We start from the raw sequence: 12,006 nt of genomic DNA on the forward strand, positions 1-12,006 counted from the left end.
ATCCATGCTCAAATTGGTGCTGGAACCAGAGAGGACTACTTAATATGAGATGCTCAACCTCCTTTGTAATCCAGGAAATAGGAAAGAAAACCACAATAAGACACTGAGGAGGGCTTAAATAGGAGAGGGATGTGGTCAGAGCACTCTTTAAACTAATGCACTTTTATTATCTTCAATGTTTTAATGTGGCATAAATTCTAAGCATAGGGTTTTTTTGTTTTGTTTTGCTTTTTTGTCTTGTAGTACTGGGGTTTGAACTCAGGGCCTCATACTTGCTAGGTGGATGCTCTATCACTTGAGCCACTTCTGCCAGCCCTTTCTTATGTTGAGTATTTTCAAGATAGGATCTCTCAAACTATTTGCCAAGACTGGCCTCCAACTGCAATCCTCCTGATCTTTGCCTCCTGAATAGCTAGAATTACAGGTTTGAGTCACCAGTGCCTGGCTCTTAGGGTAGTCTTAAGAGAGAAATGATCCAAATTTTTATTTTAAAAACAAGGTAACTACATAATATCAACAATAATGCCAGTGTCTCAGTACTCTAAAACATTCAACCCTACAAGGCTAAAACAAAATACCATTTAAATTACATTTTATAAGATTCCCCCATACTCTGAAGAAAACATTTAGATACTTGGAAGTCACAGAGGTGGTAGGCTTGGCACCTTCCATTCTCAGCAGTATTCAAAGCTAAATGACATGAACAGGTCTGTCATCGGAGTGCCAGAGCAAATACTTTCCCATCTCAGTTTAGCCCACAGGCCCACGTAGTTAACTGTGTATGAGTGAAAATCCAGTACTGCATACACTACAGATGAACCAGTATCTAATAACCCTTCCTGACATGCAGGGGCCTATGTTTTCTTCAGGCAAGGTATGAGGTGAGTGGCTCTATTGACCCGTTTAATTACCTAGCATCTGAGTACATTTCCTATCAGGGCTAACATCCAGCTTTTCTGGCTGAGTTCTGTAATGAGCAGGGGCCTGCATTGCACAGGCTGGCATCAGTTCCCCTGCTCAAATGGATTCTGCAAGTGGGAGCTTTGATGCTGGGTACCCCTGGCTGTGAAGGAGAAAATCTCCTGACCTGCTCTGAGTACCTGGAGGCTAGATGGATTGTGTGGGAAGCATGTGATGGAGGAATGCGGAAAGAGACATCTTTTCTCAGTTTCCCTGACTTTTTTTTCCCTCTAGGTCTGGGTCTGTTCTTTAGGATCTCAGTTCTTTTCTCCCAGGATAATTTTGTTCTAGACTTCCTCAATTATTCAATCTGGGTCAACCCAAGCTAGAAAGAGGGGAGAAGCTCAGTCCTCCTGTTCGTCCTCAAATGGAAAGATCTAAGGACAAACTATATCTTGTTAGAAAAATGAGAAGGAAGAGCAAGAGGAAAAATAAAAGGAAGAGAAAAACAATAAAGATGGAAAGAAGTGGGAGGAGAAAGATTATATAGACCTTAGCTACCCAAATATTGTTATCATCACTACCTCTGTTTTTATAGTCACTACTCAGAACTGGGAGGTTTGTTGAAAATCTACAGACCTTATTGTTTAAAGATGGAAATTTAAATATACTGAAATCTGAAGGACTGGCAAAATCTAAGTTGCAATTTGTCATACTGAAAATGTTTTCTACTCCATACCACTATGTGCCACACTTTTTCCCTAAAGATGCAGATAAATATTTTAGGTTTCACAAGCCATAAGCTCTCTATCACAGCTATTGGATCCTACCACTGTAAAGCAAAAGTGCCTATAGACAATAGGTAAATGAATTGGTATGATTGTGTTCCAATAAAACTTTATTTATAAAAACAAATGGTCATCTAGCCTTCTGGCCATAGTTCACCAACTTCTGGTCTACATAATGTCTTTTTTCTTCTTGTAGAATGTGAAAAAAGGATACAGTGATAACATGAAAAATATGCATAAGTCTTAGAAAAGCTACATGTTCCCTGAAAAAAATTTAATGCAGTATTTTTTAAAATGTAGGTTACCTGAAATCCCACTGCTGGGAGAAAAATCACTGTTAATATTTTGCCAAATATCAATGCACATACTTATAAACAAATGTGTGTTTGTGTGTGTGCTTTTACAAACAGAAAATCCCATAATTCTATAACCTGCTTTCTGTGCTCAAAAACGTACTCGGTATAATTTGCACATGAATATATTTAGTATGTCTTTTCCACAGGACACTGTGGATGGAGGTACCATATCTCCTCTAATAAGCATTTTGGTTGTTTCCCCATACCCTCTGCATCTCCACTTTCTGGCTGACTGCACGTTGAACTTCTCCAATGATGGGAAATTCACTAACTCTTGAGCCTATGTATCTGACTTCTAGGTCTTCTGCTCTTCAGATCCAGGGGCCTAGCTTGGTAATGAACCAGAAAACTCATGCAGGGATAGAAATCAAGGTTAAGTCCCACCTTTTTGGTGAACTGTGGTTTGAACTCAGCGCCTCACACTTGTTAGGCAGGAACTCTACCATTTGAGCCACTTGGCTGGATCCTTTTTGTATTGAGTGTATTCGAGACAGGGTCTTTGGAACTATTTGTCCAGGCTGGCTTCAAACCATGATCCTCCTAATCTCTGCTTCCTGAGTAGCTACGATTACAGGTGTAAGTCATGGATGTTCAGCAATGCCTCCTTTTTGAGCCACTCTCACCCTCTGGTGGCTTCTACCCATTTGAAAATGGAACTATGTTAAATTGACTTCTGATTTGTAGCCACAGTTTGGGTCATAGCTCTTGCCTGTGGCCATACATGTTTCAACAGGTTATCTGGGGATTTCCAAAACTGTGGGTGCTGCTCCCTTACTAACCTCTACATAGGAATATGGCAGCCTCTGACTGAGCAGAAAAACCAGTTTGTGAAACACTTGCCAGGTAGCCTACTCAATAACAGGTAGCTCTCCATAACTCCTGGGGCAGGTTCAGACGGTGTATGGCCATGGGCAACATGACAAGCAAAACCCAAAGGAATAAAACTGACATCTTATACAAGTTGCCCTGAAGTCTGTGGAACCAGGTCACATTTTTTCTTATTTCTTCATGATCTCTTTCTGACTGACGCTTTAGTTAGGGTGTTGTTGAATATTGAATAAAAGTACACAGCAAATTCACATATAAATTGCAATTAGTTCTAAAAATCAGCTCTCCTGAGTTATAAAGTCATTTTTCTTGCTTCATGAGAAGTTAGATAGTAGAGAAAGCCACCTGTTTCATTAAATTAAGTTTTCACAGAATTGGGACCTTAGAAACCATTCTTTTATGATCCCTTTTTTGAAAGACTTAATCCCAAAGCCCTCACCTCATGAGGCATAAATCTCACTCCACTTCACTTCACTGCCACTCTTTTATGGGCAACTGCTTTATTTGTTTCAAGTGCTGCTACAGAGCAAGAACATAAAAAGGGCTAGGTGTGGTAGTGTGCACCTGTAATCTCAGCTACTTGGGAGGTGGAGATGGAAGGATCTCAACTCCAGGCCAGCACAGGCAAAAGTACAAGACTCTGTCTGAAAAAAAAAAAAAAATAAATAAAGGAAAAGGGCTGGGATGTGGCTCAAGTGGTAGAGTGTAAGGCTTGAGTTCAACCCCCAGTATGAGAAGAAAGGAAAGAAGGAAGGAGAGTGGAGGGGAGGGGAAAAGGAAAGGAAGAAAAGGGAAGAGAAGAAGGGAGGAAAGGGAGGAAGGAAGGAGAAAAAGGGGAAGGAACAAAAACCAAGAGAAAGAACAAAACTAGGACTTCAATAGGCTCATGGTATCAGGAAGGTAAAACACAACCAGTAATTGCCCTTGTGCTACATGGAAGTCAAAGGTCAGGCCCTCCTGGTTGAAACTGTATTTCTTTTATGATCAATCTTAAGCCCAAGTGAGATCCAGAGGCCAATCCTCTTTTAATGCATGCTGTGGAGCGCTCCTCTCCTAGGTGCCTGCCCAGGGCAGACACAGCTGTTCTCCAGCAATGGAGTATTGGCTCCTGCACACTGCCTGTGGTGTCCAGCACTGGGCACTGCCTGGGGAACTGCTTTGCCAAAGACTTACCTCTCCCCAGCAATATAGGGAATGGAGATACAAAGGCCAACTCTCTGGACTCAATTTGGGCTAGCCGTAAAGAGACACCCAGCTTCGTTCCCCACTGGACTGCAGGCCCAGCACAGCTGTCCTCACATTTGAGAGGTGGCTTCTCCATCCACCCAATCCTGCTAGCCTCACTTCCTTACGGGTGCCTTTTTAAACCGCTCACTAATAAGCCTTCTGCACAGAAAGTGCTTCCAATGAACTCTAGGATAGCACCCAGCTTCACACTTTGTGTGATTCACTCAGTGTCAGGATTAGCACCATGATAACTGACTCATCATCTCATTAACCTACACTATTCTCAATTACAACACCTCTTCCTGAGGCCCAGACTCTTTACATACAACTCAGCATACCTCCTCCTTTTGTAAGGAAGACCCCCTGAAGTGGGACCCAGTGCGTTACACAGATGATTTTAGTGGTACTTCCCCCACCTTTTTTGGGGGGGGGAGTGGTGGTACTGGGTTTGAACTCAGGGCCTTATGCTTGCTAGGCAAGTGCTCTGTCACTTGAGCGATGCCCCCAGCCTTGTTTGCTTTTAGTTATTTTTTGGATAGAGTCTCATGCTTTTCTGGGGCTAGCTACAGACTGTGATTCTCCTATCTCTGCCTCCTGAGTAGCTGAGGTTCCAGGTGTGCATCACCATGCTCACCTTGTACTTTGAGACAGGTTCTCACTAGCTTTTTGGTCCATGTAGGGAGCTCTGTAAACAATATAAATTCAACATGGAGCTGTCCCAATTAGGCACAAAGGAGCTGGAGTATTTTTACCTCCACACTCTTGTTGCTGGTTAAAGGCAAGGTGTGGGAAGGGAGGAAATTAATTATTAGGCACTTCCAGCTGTCTAGTACCCAGGCAAAGCAAATTCTTCAGCTGAAGGTGGTATTGTGTCCATTAGGTGCAGGTGCTGGCAGGCAAGGAAGCACACCTTGACCCACAGTGCACCCAACTGGAAAAGGGTCACAGGGGATATGACAAAGTGCCAACAGCAATTGCTGGAGTTAGGCATGCGCTTTAACTTCCTACATGGTGGGGACAGACTCCTCCTTCCTCTGTGGGACTTTGCTTAATATCAATCACACCATCACATCCTTGCTTGGCCTTCGGAACCTTCCCAGTTCCAGTTTCCACTCCCCTACCAAACAGATGCTCACTTATCAAATTCATGATACTGGTTTAGTAATTCATGAGTAGAATTAGTAACTGCAAAGGTTTGAAAAAAAGGTAACAAAAACAAGTCAATCAAAAACATAATAAGAAAAAACAGGAGGTAGAATGAAACAAAAATGGAATGTGAGTCATTAAAGCTCAGGAAACAGTAGAATAGAAAGATCACTGGATCCAGGGCCCAAGGTAAAAAAAAGCACATGTGCCCTGGGTTTGAATTGACTGCCACTATTGGACTCTAAGGCTTAACTTTCCTGTGCCTACATTCGAGGGCCGATAGGAGGATTAAAAGATTTAATATCTATAAAGCACTTAAAGTGACATCTGTCATGCAGGAAGTGCTGGTTAAATGTTAGCTCTTATTATTCTTGCTTTTGGACTAATTCGCTTAGGGCTTCTCCAACTATCTGCCCCTCAAGACCTGTAGGGGATTTGCTCTAGAGCCACGCCCCATACCACAGATAGGGAAGTCTCATATAAAATGATGTAGTGTTTGCATATAACCTACGTACATCCTCCCATATATTTAATCATTCCTAGATTACTTATAATACCCAATACAATGTAAATGATATGTTAATAGTTGTTATACTGTATTACAAATGGAATCATGACAAGAACCAAGTTTGTACTTGCTCAATACAGATTCATTTTCTCACAAACTATTTCAGTTTGCTGAATCTTAGGATTTAGAACCCGTGGATGCAGAACCCATTGATATGAAGGGTAAACTGTATTTTATTTTCAATTTGTTGTCGGGTATTACTTTTGTATAGTAAGATAAATACAAAATGGGTAATGAAAAAAGAATACAAATAAAAGACCACATTTTTCATGATTAGATTCAACAGGAATAACTACTACAAACATTTCTACATGCTCATCTTCAGTTTCTTTTCTCTGGCAGCACTGAGGTTTGAACTCAGGGCCTCACACTTGGTAGGCAGGCTCTCTACCACTTGAGCCACTCCACCAGCCCTGTGGCTATACTTCAAATAGCCCTGAGGTAGAAAATCAAGCCCCTGAGCTTGATTTTCCACGTTTCCACGTTTTTGAAAGAGGCTATGGAGAGATGAATAAGACAAAGTACATGAAGGTACTTAACAAGCTACAGTGCCCTAGAAAGGGAAATTAGTGATAGAGGTATAAAAGTCAATTCCAGCATCAGTCTGCTGTGTTGAGGGAGTCTCCTTTGAACTGTCAGGATCTGAATCAGTCTAGTGTTTCCTAATGCTGTATAGAGCAGGAGATGAAGGGTTTCACTGGCAGGCTGTGGCTTGCATCCCAACAACCACGCCATCCATGGTTGCTAGGACCACACTCCTGGAGCAAGGCATTCAACCATGCACTTCCTCTACCTGAGAAATCCCTTCCACACCCTGACCAAATGACTTTATCAATAAGACGGACATTTGAGTAAGGGGCGAGAGGAAATTAAGAGTAAAGGTAACGTCCTCACTTCTGTCCTCAGCTCCCAACTTCTCTGGACTCCACTTCTCTTCAGCTGGTGAAACTCCACACAGCAGTGCTTTTAGAATCCATTTCAAGTATAGACTCTGCCCACACTGGTTCTAAATGACCTACTTTGGTTTCACCTTCTCTTTTATCTCCACCCTGTCAAACAAGAATGCAGATACCTAGGGATTCGCTGGAAGTTGGCTGAGCATTAAAATTTCTCAGCATCCATCTTCCTTACTCTTTCTGGACTAGAAGCTTTTAGAGGGCAAACCCCTTGTACTGTTGTTTCTCCCATCTCCATAGCGTTCGCTGAATGGCTGTATGAAATATGAAATCTGTGGAGGCAAAAGAGGCTCTTCATTTACCCAATCCTGAATGCATGTAGAAACGACCAACCAAATCCAATTAATTAATTATACAGAGCTCTGCCAAGTTCTGGGCATTAGGAAACACAAATTTCATGGGGTTTGGGATGGGGGATGGGGCGGTGGATGTACTTCAAATTTAACAATCTGGTCGTACCTCCACTTCTGGGAAACACAATCTCCCCCTTGGCCATAGGCCCCTTTAAATGTGACAGTGACTGTTTTCCTCGGAAATTTCTGGAGCAGAGCCTAAGTTTTGTGTCGGGGTTTTGCAGCCCACGGGACTGTTGGCGTGGGGCTGGCGAGGCGTTCGCACGCGAAGGAAACTTGCAAGGAGTCAGAGCGGCCCAGGGCAGGGGCGGCGGTGCAGTGGGGACCCTCGGATCCGGGATCGAGGAGGGGAGATGGCCCAGGACGGCGGGAGAGCGGCGCGCAGCACTAGCTCCAGGCCTGGGGATCTGCCAGCGGGGCCCCGAGCGGGCTCGCGGGCAGCCGAAGCTCGGCGCAGCCCGGCGGGCAGGGAGGGCGGGAGCCGAGGAAGGCGTCGCGGTCGCCGCCCAGCCCGTCGGGTCGTGCGCCCCGCCCACCCGAGCGGGCGGAGCCGGCGCTGCGGGAGCGGGAGGAGGCGGAGAGGTCGGAGCAGTCTCCAGGAGTCCTTAGAGACCGAGTCCCGGTGGCGGTGGCAGTGGCTGCGGGCCAGCGAACCGGCAGGCGGGTGAGCGCGGAGCGGCGGGCGCGGGCGGCCAGTCGGTCCCCGCGGGGACGGGGCGCAGCACGGGGCGGCGGCCTCTGCGTCCCGGGAGCTGGGAAGCGAGATGGAGGGAGGGAAGGGAGGAAGGAAGGAAGGAAGGAAGAGTGTCCCGGAGGGCGGGGACTGGTCGGGGCCCTGGGCACCGGAGAAGGGGTGGAGGAGGGAGAGCAAGGGACGCCGAGGCCGGGAGGCGCAGACGGCGCGCGCACCCTCGAGGGTGGCGGCCCGGAGGGGCGCGGGAAGCCGGCGTCCCGGGGCTGGGGCCGCGGTACCCGGGCCGGACGGGACGGGGGAGGGAGGAGTGTCCCTTCCTCGCTCGTTTCCTCCCTGGCCCACGGCCTCTCGTCCCACGCAGGCTGGCGAGGCTCCCGGGCTGCGCAGCGGGGCTGCCGTGGTGCGGGGCTTCGGAGGAGACAGGCGTCTGGGGGCGACACGCCCCTCTTCCCTACTTCCTCTTTCTGGGACTAGCCCGCGGTGGCGCAGGCTTCGCGCCCACTCGGCGCTGGGGACGGGGTGTCCCCCCAGGGAAATAGCGGGTCGCAGAGAGGAAAACCTAGGTGACGGATCCCGCGCCTGCCCTCTGTTGCGGGTGGTAAGGGGGAGGTCAAGGTTCAGACCTGAGCCTTGTGTGATTTTTTTTTTTTTAATAAAGTATTGCCTGTATACGTAGTCCGTGGATTTCGGTGACTTCTTTTCACTTTAATTAGGGCATATCAATTAAAGCTAATTTTAAAACGCTGTCACTACCGTCTGCGGGCACTCACGTATCCCCCGCCTGGAGTGTCTCGTAAACTTGACTTTGACCATTCATAACTTCCGACAAGAGAGCCGCGATTGTTGTTAAATTCCCGCGGAGGAGGGGAACCTTGGACAACCAAAGTCTGCGAGAAGGACCTGACAAGGCCTGTCACTTCGTGGTCCTCCGGTGCGGGAGTGGCTGTACGCCAACCCGTCGATAAAAAGGGAACAGCCAGGCACCCGAGTTGGAAGGGAGGTCCCCTTGCGCCCACGTGCCGGGACACGTTTAATGGCTGCTCCGAGGGGAGTGAGCAGACTGGGAATTTCTTAGACCTTGTGCAATTAGACAGACTTCCCAGGATCAGCTTCCTTCCTTCAGTTATTTCCTCCCCCTCTACTGTTTTCGCGGACACTGTTTATATTTCCTGGGACTGTTGTAGCTTCGCCTGAATACATTGTCTATAATGAATCTTTTGAATGTTGTCAGAGGCATGGTCTGTGTCTGTGTGTTCTCTATTTTAAAAGCAGAGCTTGGCTTTGTTTTTAAAGCGCTAGCCACCACGCTGCACCATGGCTGACGTTTCTAGGCTCTGAATGTAAATTATCACAGGATCCAGGCAGGCCCTCCTTCTGGGAACCAGGAAGGCAGGCAGCACTAGAATGACGGGATTGAATTTTACACTTGCCAAAACAATCACTTTCAAGAAAGAAGCTTGTTTTGCTTTAAAAAAAAAAAACAAACAAACTGTGTATATTAGCAAGATCCCTTTCCAATAAACAAACATGTATAGTTCACACACATTTAAAAAATAATCAGACATAGAGACGTTAATGATAATGGACTTTTGTATCAAATGTTCAGCCTGCTTGCCTTCCACAACAGTGCCAGAAAGCCCTGGTTTAAGTCCAGTGAATGCGGACTAGTCCTATAAACAGTACAGTTGCATTTAATCCAAGTAATTTATTAGGTATGGAACCCCAGTGGGTTAGAGGGTTTAGATTTGTGTAGAAATATATAAAACCGTGAACCTGTGTTTCACAAGAGACTGAAGAAGTTAGTTTTCTGTGTAGAAAAAGTGCCGGTCTTACTTGAAAGTTAGCACTCTAACAATTAGGTTTGTGGTTTTGGGCTTCTTGTCACCTGTTAGAGAAGATGTGTGGTGGCTGTGACTGCAAAAGCCTTCATAGTCACAAAACTTGAAGAAATTGCTAGTTAATACCAAATTGGTTTTGTGGGTTTTTTTTATATTAAATATGTCTTTCTAACAGGGAAAATAATGAGAATTATATCACTTGAGTTTTCAGTGGTGAGTTTGTTTCTTTGTATTTTGTTTTATTTCAGCTTAAGCCTAGCCTCGGAAGATAAGTCTGAGAAATAAGTTTTTCTGAGCCCTGCCTGGGAAGAGAAACAGTTGAACAGGGGTTTGGAGTGTGGACTTTGGTGTCAGACAGAACTGGATGAGAATATGAGTTTTTCCACCTTTTTCAATCTGATTTGTAAAATAGAGATAATAGTGGTCTCTATATCTAGAGCTTAATGTAAGTATATGAAGTAGTCTTTGGACCTAACCTAAAGTAAATGTTCAAAATCTGTAGATGTCTTGTTTGTCTGGCTTACTCAGTCAGCAGACTATTGGATGAATTATCATAAGATGGTGGCTTGAATCTTTTAGAAGATGCTGGATAGAGAGATTTTAAATTTCAGAGAAGTTACCTGCTTTTTTTGTGTTTGTGTATCATGGTTCTCCCACAGCAGTATGAATCATTATGATTAAAGGATTAACAATTTTAATATACTTTTAGTATTAGAGTTATAATTGCATCGTAATTTTAGGGCCAGGCAGTCAGAAAAATGTCATGAATTAGCTTTTAAACTTAGAGAACTTTCATTTCAAATAGTTGAGTGTATTAGTCTTGGGTAGGAAATTAAGCCAGGAACAGAAGAAGCATTTGTCTTTAGCCAAGTATGGTTTTTAATGAAAGTATGAAAAAATGTGACCCAAGAGTATCTGGTTATTTGCTTTTGCATGTACCGGTGTCCAAGGCCAACAGATAACCATAAAAAGTGTGAGGACTGATGATGAGCATTTGTGTTATTTTTAAACTTTTGTCAGAATGGATGTTGAGTTAACTTAGGGAATCTATTCATCGTATCATTGAATCTTTTGCTAAAATTTACAAAATTTAAAAAATTCCTTCCATCTTTAAAGCAAGCCCTTTTATGCTTCCATCTTTCTTGTTTAGTTTTGTTTTTCCTTCATACACATCAGGGGCACAGAACTGGACCGACTGGAGCTGAGCTTATGCCACAGACAACTTCTGATTATACTAAATTGTTCCACAAGAACAGAAATGGTGGTTGATAATTTTAAGTAACTACAAAGGGTACAGCGTTACTATGAGTTGTTTCTGGCCTATGACATTAACCTCTGATGCAGTGGAAGACTCGATTGAATAAATTATTGATTGCTGTTACTCCTGGAATACTAAAGCATAATGATGGATTCTTGGCTCATATTTCTAGATGTGTAGACTGAACAAGTGACTTAATCTCTTTGTGCTTCATTAAGGTGTTGTGAGCAAAAAATGAATTAGTCTCTGTAGAACTTTTAGAACAGTGCCTGACACATATTCCATGTTCAATAAATGTTAACATTAAATTATTTTTCTAAATGCTATGTGATAAGCATGGATTACTTTTATACAAAAACATTTAAATATTTCCTGAACATCTAAAAAGGCTCAGTAATTTTAAAAGTTCTGCCACGTAGTACTCGAAAAGTAAGAGAATATACAGTAACTAGGTAGTAGCATTGTGCCTTTTAAATGTGAAATGGATTGTGATATTAATTTATTTAACAAAGTAATTCTAGATCTCAATTCCACATTTCTTTATTATTAGAAACTTTAAGAAGTCAGTAATGCATGAAGTCTGCTATATTTTAAATATAGTGAAAGCAGTGTGTAAGTTCTAGTGTTTAAAGTTTTTAATATTCACTTTTGAAAAAACCTAGAATAAATTATTGTTTATAACTACATATAGCAGGAGTGTGTTGTTGTCTTGGAAGAAACACCAGCTTTCATGGCACATGAAGATCCTCAAGTTAAATGCCAAAACCTTTGCAGTAAAAGGGAGGCACTCAGAAGCTTGCAGGTTTGTCTCCATAAGAAGTGTTTGAAAAGTCCAGTAGTGGGTAATAAGAATCTGCACATAGACTAAGTCTACTGACCTGACTTTGTGGAAGCTGTCACTTCCCAGATCCAGGTCTGCATTGATGAGCTGCATTTGCACAGCATCTTCGTTCATCAGACACCTGCACAACAGTAACAAAGAAGACCTGGATGCACTTAGGCTGACAGGAAAGTTCCACAAATAAGGTGATTGAAGCACAATTATATGATTCCATTTACTGAGGTGTTGTACACCCTGGGCCCTTTCTTGGCCC

General features: G+C 43.9%; 1 protein-coding gene across 3 annotated transcripts in view; it reads left to right on the forward strand.

The window, feature by feature from the left end:
• Nucleotides 1-7,648: 7,648 nt before the first annotated feature.
• Gng12 (G protein subunit gamma 12) overlaps nt 7,649-12,006 on the forward strand; it is a 118,623-nt gene continuing 114,265 nt past the window's right edge. For 2 of the 3 annotated variants that reach the window (XM_074079794.1, XM_074079793.1), the window contains exon 1: nt 7,649-7,786. The gene's annotated coding sequence lies outside the window, so the exon portion shown is untranslated. The remainder of the gene's footprint in view (nt 7,787-12,006) is intronic. The other variant, XM_074079796.1, reaches the window with a different exon arrangement.

The sequence above is a fragment of the Castor canadensis genome, chromosome 7 (assembly GCF_047511655.1).
Source record: "Castor canadensis chromosome 7, mCasCan1.hap1v2, whole genome shotgun sequence".
NCBI classification, from domain to species: Eukaryota; Metazoa; Chordata; class Mammalia; order Rodentia; family Castoridae; genus Castor; species Castor canadensis.